This window comes from Arvicola amphibius, chromosome 10, assembly GCF_903992535.2.
Source record: "Arvicola amphibius chromosome 10, mArvAmp1.2, whole genome shotgun sequence".
Lineage (NCBI taxonomy): Eukaryota > Metazoa > Chordata > Mammalia > Rodentia > Cricetidae > Arvicola > Arvicola amphibius.
The window spans coordinates 70,657,538-70,667,899 of NC_052056.1; positions in this window are offsets into that span (position 1 = coordinate 70,657,538).

Here is a 10,362-nt window from a genome sequence, read left to right on the forward strand (position 1 = left end):
CACTTGCCCTCGCTGTAAGAAGGGAAAGCATTGGGCCAATGAATGCCGCTCAGTGAAGGACATTAATGGTCAGCCTATCCCACAAGTCTCTAGTTCTGAGACAAAAAACGGGATGAGGGGCCCCAGTCCCCAGGGCCCAAAAATATTCGGGGTGCTTCAGGCTTCAGCCCCACCTCTGAGTCACCAGAGGCAGACCCACCAGTACGGAGAGCCACCATCGGTTGCACAGGGTTGGACCTCTGTGCCACCTCCGGAATGGTATTAACACCAGACATGGGAGTTCAGATTATGGAGACTGACATGTCTAGCCCCTTGCAGGAGGGACATGTGGGGATTGTTTTGGGGCGCTCCTCATCTACTATGAAAGGACTGATAGTTCACCCAGGTGTTATTGACCCTGATTATACGGGGCAGATTAAGATTCTTTGTCACGCTTTTCATGGCGTAATTTCTGTTGCTCCCGGTGACCGGGTTGCTCAATTGTTAGTTTTGCCCTCCAAGCATGAATCATTCCCCTCTACAGACAGAGTAAGAGGGAATGAGGGCTTGGGGTCCACAGGAGTTGACCTTGCCTGTTTGTCCGTGACCCTTAATGATAGACCGATCTTAGAATTGACTATTAAAGAAAAAGTTTTTTTCAGGCTTGGTGGACACTGGCGCGGATCAAAGCATTATCAGAACCCAATCCTGGCCTAAGCAATGGCCTTTACAGCAATCCTGCCAGTCCCTACAGGGGCTAGGGTACGCACGTACACCTTGCATCAGTTCTAAAAAATTGACTTGGAAAATAGAAGATCAACATGAAAAAATACAACCTTTTGTAGTAGACCTCCCCATTAACCTCTGGGGAAGGGATGTTCAACAGCAATTACAGCTCAAATTGACTAATAAATTTTCAGATAAAAACAAAGATATGATGAGGTTGCAAGGATTTGTTCCTTCTCGAGGCCTTGAAAAAAATCTCCAAGACATACCCGACCCGATAATACCGGTCAGTAAGACAGACTGCAAAGGATTGGGGTTTTTCTTAGGGGCCACTGACATATCGGCTTCCACAATGGGCTCCATACCCATACCATGGACAACAAATAAGGCTGTATGGATACCCCAGTGGCCCCTTTCCCAGGAGAAATTGGAAGCCGCTAAACAACTAATTGAGGAACAATTACAATTAGGTCACATTGAGCCTTCTGTATCACTATGGAATACCCCGATCTTTGTTATCAAAAAGGCATCAAAAAATGGAGGTTATTACATGACTTGCGGGCTGTAAACAGTCAGATACAAGTCATGGGGACAGCCCAAAAGGGTCTCCCATTACTCTCTGCTCTGCCAAAGGATTGGCCAATTATAGTACTAGATATCAAAGATTGCTTCTTTTCCATTCCGCTGTGTTCCCAGGATAGGAAAAGGTTCGCTTTCACTTTGCCTTCTGTAAATCATAAACAGCCTGATGCCCATTATCAGTGGAGAACCCTCCCCCAGGGGATGTCAAACAGTCCTACTGTGTGCCAGCTATTTGTAGACTCTGCCCTGATGGCTGTAAGGAGACAGTTTCCCACTGTAAAGGTCATTCATTACATGGATGACATTCTGTTGACAGCTTCATCCCAACAGGTACTTAGGGAAGCTTTTCAAAATACTGTTCAGACCTTAAAAAAGCAAGGGCTAATTGTAGCCCCTAAAAAGATACAGTGCTCTACACCCACACGGTTTCTGGGTTCTATTATCTCCCCAGATACAATTAGACCACAAAAGGTCCTTATTCGTACCCAAAACTTAGGGACCCTTAATGATTTCCAACAGTTACTAGAAGATATTAATTGGATCCGAGGGTATCTACATGTACCAAGGTCGGAGCTACTGCCCCTATTTTCTATCTTAGAGGGTGATCCTGATGTTACCTCCCTACGGACGTTGACACCTGCCGCTATACAATCTTTACACAAGATTGAGGGGGCTATATCCAAGGCACAGCTATGCCGCCATGACCCGATTTTGCTAATTTCTCTTTGTATATTAAAAACAAAAAATATTCCAACAGGAGTTTTATGGCAAGAGGGACCTTTATGGTGGCTACATGGTAATTCAGTTGGGGCAAAAACGCTTAGATAGTATCCTGACTTGGTGGCTAATCAAGCCTTAATGGAAATAAAATTTTGCTTGACTTGTTTTACAAAGATGCCTGATAAGCTGATTATACCCTATACTAAGGAACAAATGGAGGTCTTGGCCGCCACTGTGGACAATTGGGCTATTTTGCTTTACACCTTTTCTAATACTATTGATAATCATCTTCCTAAACATCCAATTTTGAGTTTTGTAAAAAAAAAAATTTAGTGTACTTTCCACGAGTTACCTCCCCTAAGCCCTTATTGGAAGCTGTAACCATATTTACTGATGACTCAAAAATAGGAGTAGGGGCTATGGTGGTGGATAATTAGCCACCGGTGGTATTTAATTTTCAACCCGATGCCCCTCAGACTACCGAATGCTTGATGGTATTAAAAGTTTTTAAAAAATTTCCTGAGCCCTTTAATTTGTTTTCGGACTCACAATATGTAGTTAATGCGGTGTCCTCTCTCGAGGTGGCCGCTTCCATTTGCCAGTCAAGTCTGGTTTCCAATGTTCTAATACAGATTCAACAACATATACTTCAAAGGAGTAATCCATTCTATATTGGCCATATTAGAGCCCATACCCTACTGCCTGGTTCTATATCTGAGGCTAATACAAGGGCTGATCAGACAACCAGAGCTATGGCCTTGGTTGCTGCGGACCCAATGGAGCTTGCTCGAGCGTTCCACAGGCTCTATCATGTACCCGCTGATACTCTTCGTAAAAAATTTGCCCTGTCCAAAAACAATACAAGAGATATTGTAAAGGCCTGTTCCTCTTGTGTGACTTTTCTTCACCCTCCCCACACAGGGGTTAACCCTCGGGGCCTGCGCCCGACTGATTTATGACAGATGGACGTGACTCACGTCCCTAAATTGGGAGGCTGAAATATTTACACATGTCTGTTGATACCTGTTCAGACATTATCCATGCCACCCCTTTGGCGGGAAAAAAGGTCACCCATATAAAGACTCATTGCCTGGAAGCTTGGACAGCTTGGGACAAACCGCTGCGTTTAAAAACAGACAACGGCCCAAAATATTCCTCCCACGGCTTTCGCTCCTTTTACACACAGCTTCAAGTTAAACATACTTTTGGCCTACCATATAATCCCCAAGGCCAGGGGATCATTAAAAGGGCTAACAAAAGCCTCAAAGATATTCTAACAAAACAAAAAGGGGGAATAGCAGAAACAGCGTCCCCCTTGGCACTTTTTACATTTAATTTCTTAATTTTTGATGGTCAAGGCCAAACAGCGGCTGATAGACATGCTAACATGACCCCCGAAGATAAGGGAATATCTGTTATGTGAAAAGATGTGTTGGATAACAAATGGTATGGACCGGATCCAGTCATTGCGAGATCCAGGGGAGCTGTTTGTGTTTTCCCACAGAGTCAAGAAGTCCCTCATTGGGTACCAACACTGCTGACAAGGAGCCTGAGACCAACAGCTGAAGGAATGAGTCACAAAGAATTGGGGAGTATCTGGCGGGGAACTGGTCGCGGGAAGCGGAGCTGTTTCTCCAAAATCAATTGTTCCAGATCACTACCCTGAATAACACTCGTGTCCAGCCCATCACCCTTGAACAGTTTTCTGACTGGCTATATTCTGCTTTCTCCTTTTTTAAGGAATGGGTGGGGGTTGGGATATTTCTGGCATGCTGTCTGGGAGGATGCATGGTCTGCTTGTGGCTGATTTGCCATATTCGAGCCCAAACAAATAGAGATAAGGTTGCTGTCCTACAGGCCCTAGCCGCTTTGGAGTGTGGTGACTCTCCCCAAATATGGGTATCGGTTCTTAAGAACCAGTAGGCATTTGTCCTGCATAGCCTTTGCACCCCTGTAGGGCTTGTTCCCATTGCACCAGGGAAGGTATGCTGAGACAACATTTGAGGTACTGCCTTTGCACCTCCTAGGGGTTTGTCCCATTGCACAGGAGAAGGAGTACCACGAGCCTGGGCCTCCCTTGATCGGCCCCCACATCATGAGGTGGGAGCCAGAACGGGAATAAGACCCCTTGTTGCCTATAAAACAAAAAAGGGGGAACTGCAGAGAGCCGATTTGCTGGCCGCCATTACAAGATGGCGCCGAGCCCCTGCACCACCGAGTAAACAACTCCATATTAGACAAGGCTGTAGACGAAACCTCTCACATGCACAGTAGTGCGCAGTAATCTTGGCCAATCCTGTGGCCGGGGGCATCGAAAGACGAGTGAGTAGCCAATCTAGGCATGACCCGTGTCCGCTCTCCCTTCAACCAAGAGGCTCCAATAAAGCGTGATTTGAAAAAATCCTCGACTCAGTGGTCGCTCTTCCCTGCTGGCCAGGGGGGTTCGCCACAGAAAACACTATCCTGAGTGAGGTAACCCAGACCCTAAAAGATGAATATGGCATGTACTCACTCATAAGTGGATTCTAGCCATAAATAAATGACATTGAGCCTATAATTTGTGATCCTAGAGAAGCTAAATAAGAAGGTGAACCCAAAGAAAAACACATAGTCATCCTCCTGGATACTGGAAAGAGCTTGGGGGTGGGGGTAGGATGGGGGTAAGGGGAGATGGGGAGAGAAAAGTGAGAAGGGGAGGATGGGGATAGCTTGGGGGAATGGGACAGTTGGGATGGAGGAAGGGTGGATATGGGAGCAGGGAAGCATATATCTTAATTAAGGGAGCCATTTGAGGGTTGGCAAGAGATTTGACTCTAGAGGGGTTCCCAGGTGTCCAAGGAGATGTCCCCAGCTTGTTCCTTGGGCAGCTGAGGAGAGGGCGCCTGAACTGGCCCTATCTTATACCCATACTGATGAATATCTTGCTTATCACCATAGAACCTTCATCTGGCAATGGATGGAGATAGAGACAGAGACCCACATTGGAGCACTGGACTGAGCTCCCAAGGTCCAAATGAGGAGCAGAAGGAGGAAGAACATGAGTAAGGAAGTCAGGACTGCGAGGGGCACGTCCACCCACTGAGACGGTGGAGCTGATCTAATGGGAGCTCACCAAGACCAGCTGGACTGGGACTGATGGAGCATGTGATCAAACCGGACTATCTGAACGTGGCTGACAATGAGGGCTGACTGAGAAGCCAAGGACAATGGCACTGGGTTTTGATCCTACTGCATGTACTGGCTTTGTGGGAGCCTAGTCTGTTTGGATGCTCACCTTCCTAGACCTGGATGGAGGGAGGAGGACCTTGGACATCCCACAGGGCAGGGAACCCTGACTGGGTTTTGGACTCTAGAGGAAGGGGGAGGGGTGGGAGGGAGGGGGTGGAAGTGGGAGGAGGGGAGGAGGTGGAAATTTTTAATAAAAAATAATAAATAAAAAATTTTAAAAATTTTAAAAATTTAAATTTCCTACCATATTTCACTTCATTCACTTTCTGTTTTCTCCATCACCTGGATCAAAAAGATGAGTTCAGATTTTCCTTAAACTGTGGGAAGGTTTTAATAGTTTTGAACTTTCAGTTTCTTACTTGCATAAATTGTATCCTGGTCACATCCCCGTTGCCTTATCTAATGTTTCTCCCATTCCGGGTGACTCCTTCTTTTTCCATACCGATCACCATTTTGCTGCAACGTCTTTCTGTGTATGCTGTTTGGCACAGGTGGTCAGGTCACGCCTGCTGTATGTTCATGACGGCATGACCACTTCACAGTCTCCCTGCCGATCCTCCAGTAGTGTTAGTTGTTTTTACTTTTCTGATTGTTTGTTTGTTTTACGTTTGATTCTTTTAGGGGCCTGCCACCCAGTTCCCAAATAAATACATACAGATTCTTATTCTTATGAATGCCTCAACTTTAGCTTGACTTGTTTCTAGTCAGCCTTTCTTAATTTAAATTATCCTATCTGCCATTTGCCTCTCAGCTTTTATCTTTCTCTATTTCTGTATGTCTTTTATTCTTACTCTGTGGCTTGTTGTGTAGCTGGATGGCTAGTCCCTGGAGTCCTTCTCCTTCTCTGACTCATTGATCTTCCTTTCCTAGATTTCTCCTCCTCTTTATTCCTTCTGCTTGCCAGCCATACCTATCGTTCTTCTGCCTCATTATTGGACATTCAACTCTTTATTAGACCAATCATGTGTTTTAGACAGGCAAAGTAACACAGCTTCATAGAGTTAAACAAATGCAACATAAAAGAATGCAACACATATTTGTATCATTAAACAAATACTCCACAGCATAAACAAATGTCACACATCTTAAAATAGTATTCCACAACACTCCAGCCCTCATGGTCTTTACACCTCCCTCATTCACAATGCTCTCTGGGTCTTGGAGTTTTAGAGATTTCCCTGTTATTGTGTAGGCCCCAAGAGTCTTAGAACTCTGGTGAGTTGTGAGTCCCTGCTTTAGCTGTTGCTCACATCCCCATGGGGCTTTTCTAATAGTTGTGCCAGTCTCTAGCTATGAATGTAAGCATTTAAAAGATAGTTAAATTGCCCATTTAGTGTTTGAGTTTTGTTACAGGGTCTCTCTATATAGCACTGGCTGTCCTGGAACTCACTATATAGACCAGGCTAGCCTCAAAATCATAGCAATCAACAGCTTCTTCTTCCTAAGTGCTGGGATTAAAGGTATATGCTTCCAGACCTGACTAATGGTCCATTTAGCAAAACATCAGTACTATATTCCACCTTAGGACTTTACCCCTAGTCATAGATTTTGACCATGTTTCTAGTATGAGGCATGTATTCCCTCCCATGAAGCATGACTCAGATTCCATCAGGAAGCATTTGGTTACCCCTGGAACATACATGACACTATTGTACCCATGAGCATATTTTGGCTGGCAAGTCAGTGGTCCATATCTGTGTTATATGGTTGATGACTTCTCTTCCAATTATCTTGCATAGCATTTATGAGCACCATGAACACTGGCCACCAGGGAGGAAGCGTCCAGCCCACTTCTAACTGAATTTCTCTGTGTTCTGATACAAAGTGTGCTCTCTTCAACAGTCTGTCTTATTATATACATGAGTTAGGTTTTTGTTGCTGTGATAACACATTGATGGAAAGCAGTTTGGTGAGAAAAAGGTTCATTTTAGCTTACAGGTTATGGTCTGTCATTGAGAGAAGCCAGGACAAGAAATCAAGGCAAGAACCTGGAGGGAGAAACTGAATCAGAGACAATGCAGGGATGTTCTATACTGGCTTGCATTCCATAGCTTGCCAATCTGCTTTGTTCTATAACCTAGAACCACCAGCTCAGGACTGGCCCCACCCAGAGGGGCCTGGTTCCTTCCACATCAATCTTGAATCAATACAATGCCTACAGATATGGCCACAGGCCAACCTGATGGAGCTCACTTAAGAGTTTCTTTTCTAATCACCACCTCAGCATTCTCCTCTGTCTCTGTCTCTGTCTCTGTCTCTGTCTCTCTCTCTTCCTCTTTGTTTTTTGAGAGAAAGTTTCTCTGTGCAGCAACCCTGGCTGTCCCGAAACTTGCCCTGCAGACCAGGCTGGCCTTGAACTCACAGAGATTATCTTGCCTCTGCTTCCCAAGGGCCACCACATTGTTTCCCCTCTATTTCTTTGTGACACACATTTTACTCTTCCCGTATTTTAGTTTTCTTCCTACACTACTACTACCGCTACCTAATGGTTGCTTTCTTGACTCCTGGCCTCTATAATATTCACTCCAATTTAAACACAGAAGTTGAAACTTTGAATCTAGGACTCACATACGAGAAAAGTCCTACAGCATGTCTTTCCAGGCCTTGGTTACTGTACTTGGTAGAGTATTTTCCAGTGTCACTCACTTTCCTGCAAATTTCTTTTTTTAGTGCTGAATAGAATTCCCTTGTGTAATTATGCCATATTTTCATCATCCATTCATCTGTTGGATGACATCAAGGCCGGTTCCTTTTCCTAGGTATTGTCAACAGGGCGGTGATGAACTTGGTTGGTTATGCAGATATCTATCTAGGATACAAGGTCCTTTGACGGTATGCCGGAAGTGATAGATATACCTGGGTGATAGGGTATGTGAAGGTTTGAAAGCAAATGGCTCCCGAAGGAATTGTCATTATTAGGAGGTTCTTTTTTGCAGTAGGTGTGACCTTGTGTGTGTCACTGTGGAGGCTGGCTTTGAAGTCTCATATAAGCACAAGCCATGTCCAATATACAGTTTACTTCCTGTTGCCTGTGTAATGCATAGAACTGTCAGCTATCTCTCCAACATCATGTCTGCCTGGATGCCACCATGTTTACCCTCTGTTAGAAGTGTAACTTCTCATCCTGAAGGCCGCTTCTTCACTTGACTGTTTCCTTTGTTTACAGAAGCTGAAGTCCCCTTTGTCCCATTTGCCTTCTTTTCTGAGCACCATGGGTCCTACTCAGAGAGCCCTTCCACATGCCTGTGTCTTGTTGTGTATGTCCTTCTTGTTCTTCTTGAAGTTTCAGGATTTATACTGAGACTCTTGAGGCATCTGGAGCTGACTTTTGTGTAGAGTGAAAGGTAGAAATATTACTTTAGTCTTTTGTGTGTGTGTGTGTGTGTGTGTGTGTAGATGTTCAGTTTCTCCACACCATTTGTTGACAACAATATCTTTTCTCCAGTGTGTAACTTTGGCATCTTTAAAAATAAAAATCAAATGGCTGTATGTAGGCAGGGCTGCTCATTTGTTCCTGGCTTCCCAGACCCAAAATAATCACATAGGAACTATATTAATTATAATAGTGTTTGGCCAGTAGCTTAGGAGTATTTCTACATAGCTCTTATATCTTAAGTTAACCTATTTCTAGTATTCTGTGTATTACCATGAGGCTCATGGTTAACTGGCATGGTTCTGGGGTGCTTCTGTTCCCTTTGGCAGCTACATGGCGTCCATTTGACTCCACCTTATTTTTTCGTCTATCTCTACTTGGAGTTCCTGCCTTCTTCTATTCTGCATTACAATAGGCCTAAATCAGATTCTTTATTAACCAATGATAACAAAACATATTTACAGCATTTACAGAGGGCAACCTACATCACCTCCCCTTGTCTACCTAAATAAAAATGATGTTTGTGTGTCTTCTATCTATCTTATTATTTCATTGGTTAATTAATAAAGAAACTGCCTGGCTCATTTAATGGGCCTGCCCTTAGGTGGGCGGAGTAGACAGGACAGGAAGAAGGAAGTGAGGTAGATGGCTCAGTCAAATTGCCCTGCCTCTCCTCTCTGGGATAGTCGCCATGAAGCCATCCACCAGGTCAGACTGCCCTGCCTCTCCTCAGGGAGAGAGATGCGATGAAACTTGTGCCCAAGATGGACGTACGCTAGAATCTTTCCGGTAAGGCACCACTTCGTGGTGCTACAGAGATGATTAGATATGGGTTAATCAAGATGTGAGTAAGAGGTTGAAACTAATGGGTCAGGCAGTGTTTAAAAGAATACAATTTGTGTGTTGTTATTTTGGGGCATAAGCTAGCCAGGCAGCTGGGAGCAGAGCGGCAGGAACATAGCCTGCTGCTCCTCACTACATAAAAAGAAAGATTTTAACTTTTAACATAGTAAAATCACACATACAGGACAGTTACCAAGCAAGAATTATTGCTTCAAGTTTATCTCCATTTAATTTGATCCTGGCCCTGGGTTTGTCATATGTGACCTTTATTGCATTGAGGTATATTCTTTCCAGAGCTGTCTTTTCTTTGTTTGATTTTTGAGACAGGATCTCACTATGATCACTATGTGGCTGGCCTGGAACTTGCTTTGCAAATTTCCAGGATGGCTTCAACTCAGAGAGAGCCCCCGAGTGCTAGATTAAAGGCATATACTATCATGTCTGTCTCTCTACAGGGTTTTTGTTTTAAGGGACATTTGCTATTGCTGTGCTGGTCTTGGATTAAAGCATCAGAGGGAGCTGTGGTGTGGGCTTTATCTGTGGAAGGAACAGGTATTTCAGGTAGGTCCTGCAAGGGTGGGGTTCAGGTGCATGGGGAAAGTGGGGTGCTCTATTTGTGGAGAGAGTGATTTCTTCAAGTAGGTCCTCAGATGACAGGTAGGGTTTCTAGTGTAGCTTTGACTGTCCTAGAGCTCTGTAGATCAGGCTAGTTTTTAACTCAGATATCCACCTGTCTCTCTCTCCCAGTTTCTGGGATTATGGGCAAGAAACAGAGCTGGGCTTAGGTTTTTTTTTTTCCCCTTTGGACGTGTGTGTGTGTGGGGGGGGGTTAGGACTATGTTCCTCTATGTATCCCAGGCTGACCTTGAACTCACTATGTAATACAGGCTGAACTCAAATTCTCAGCAATC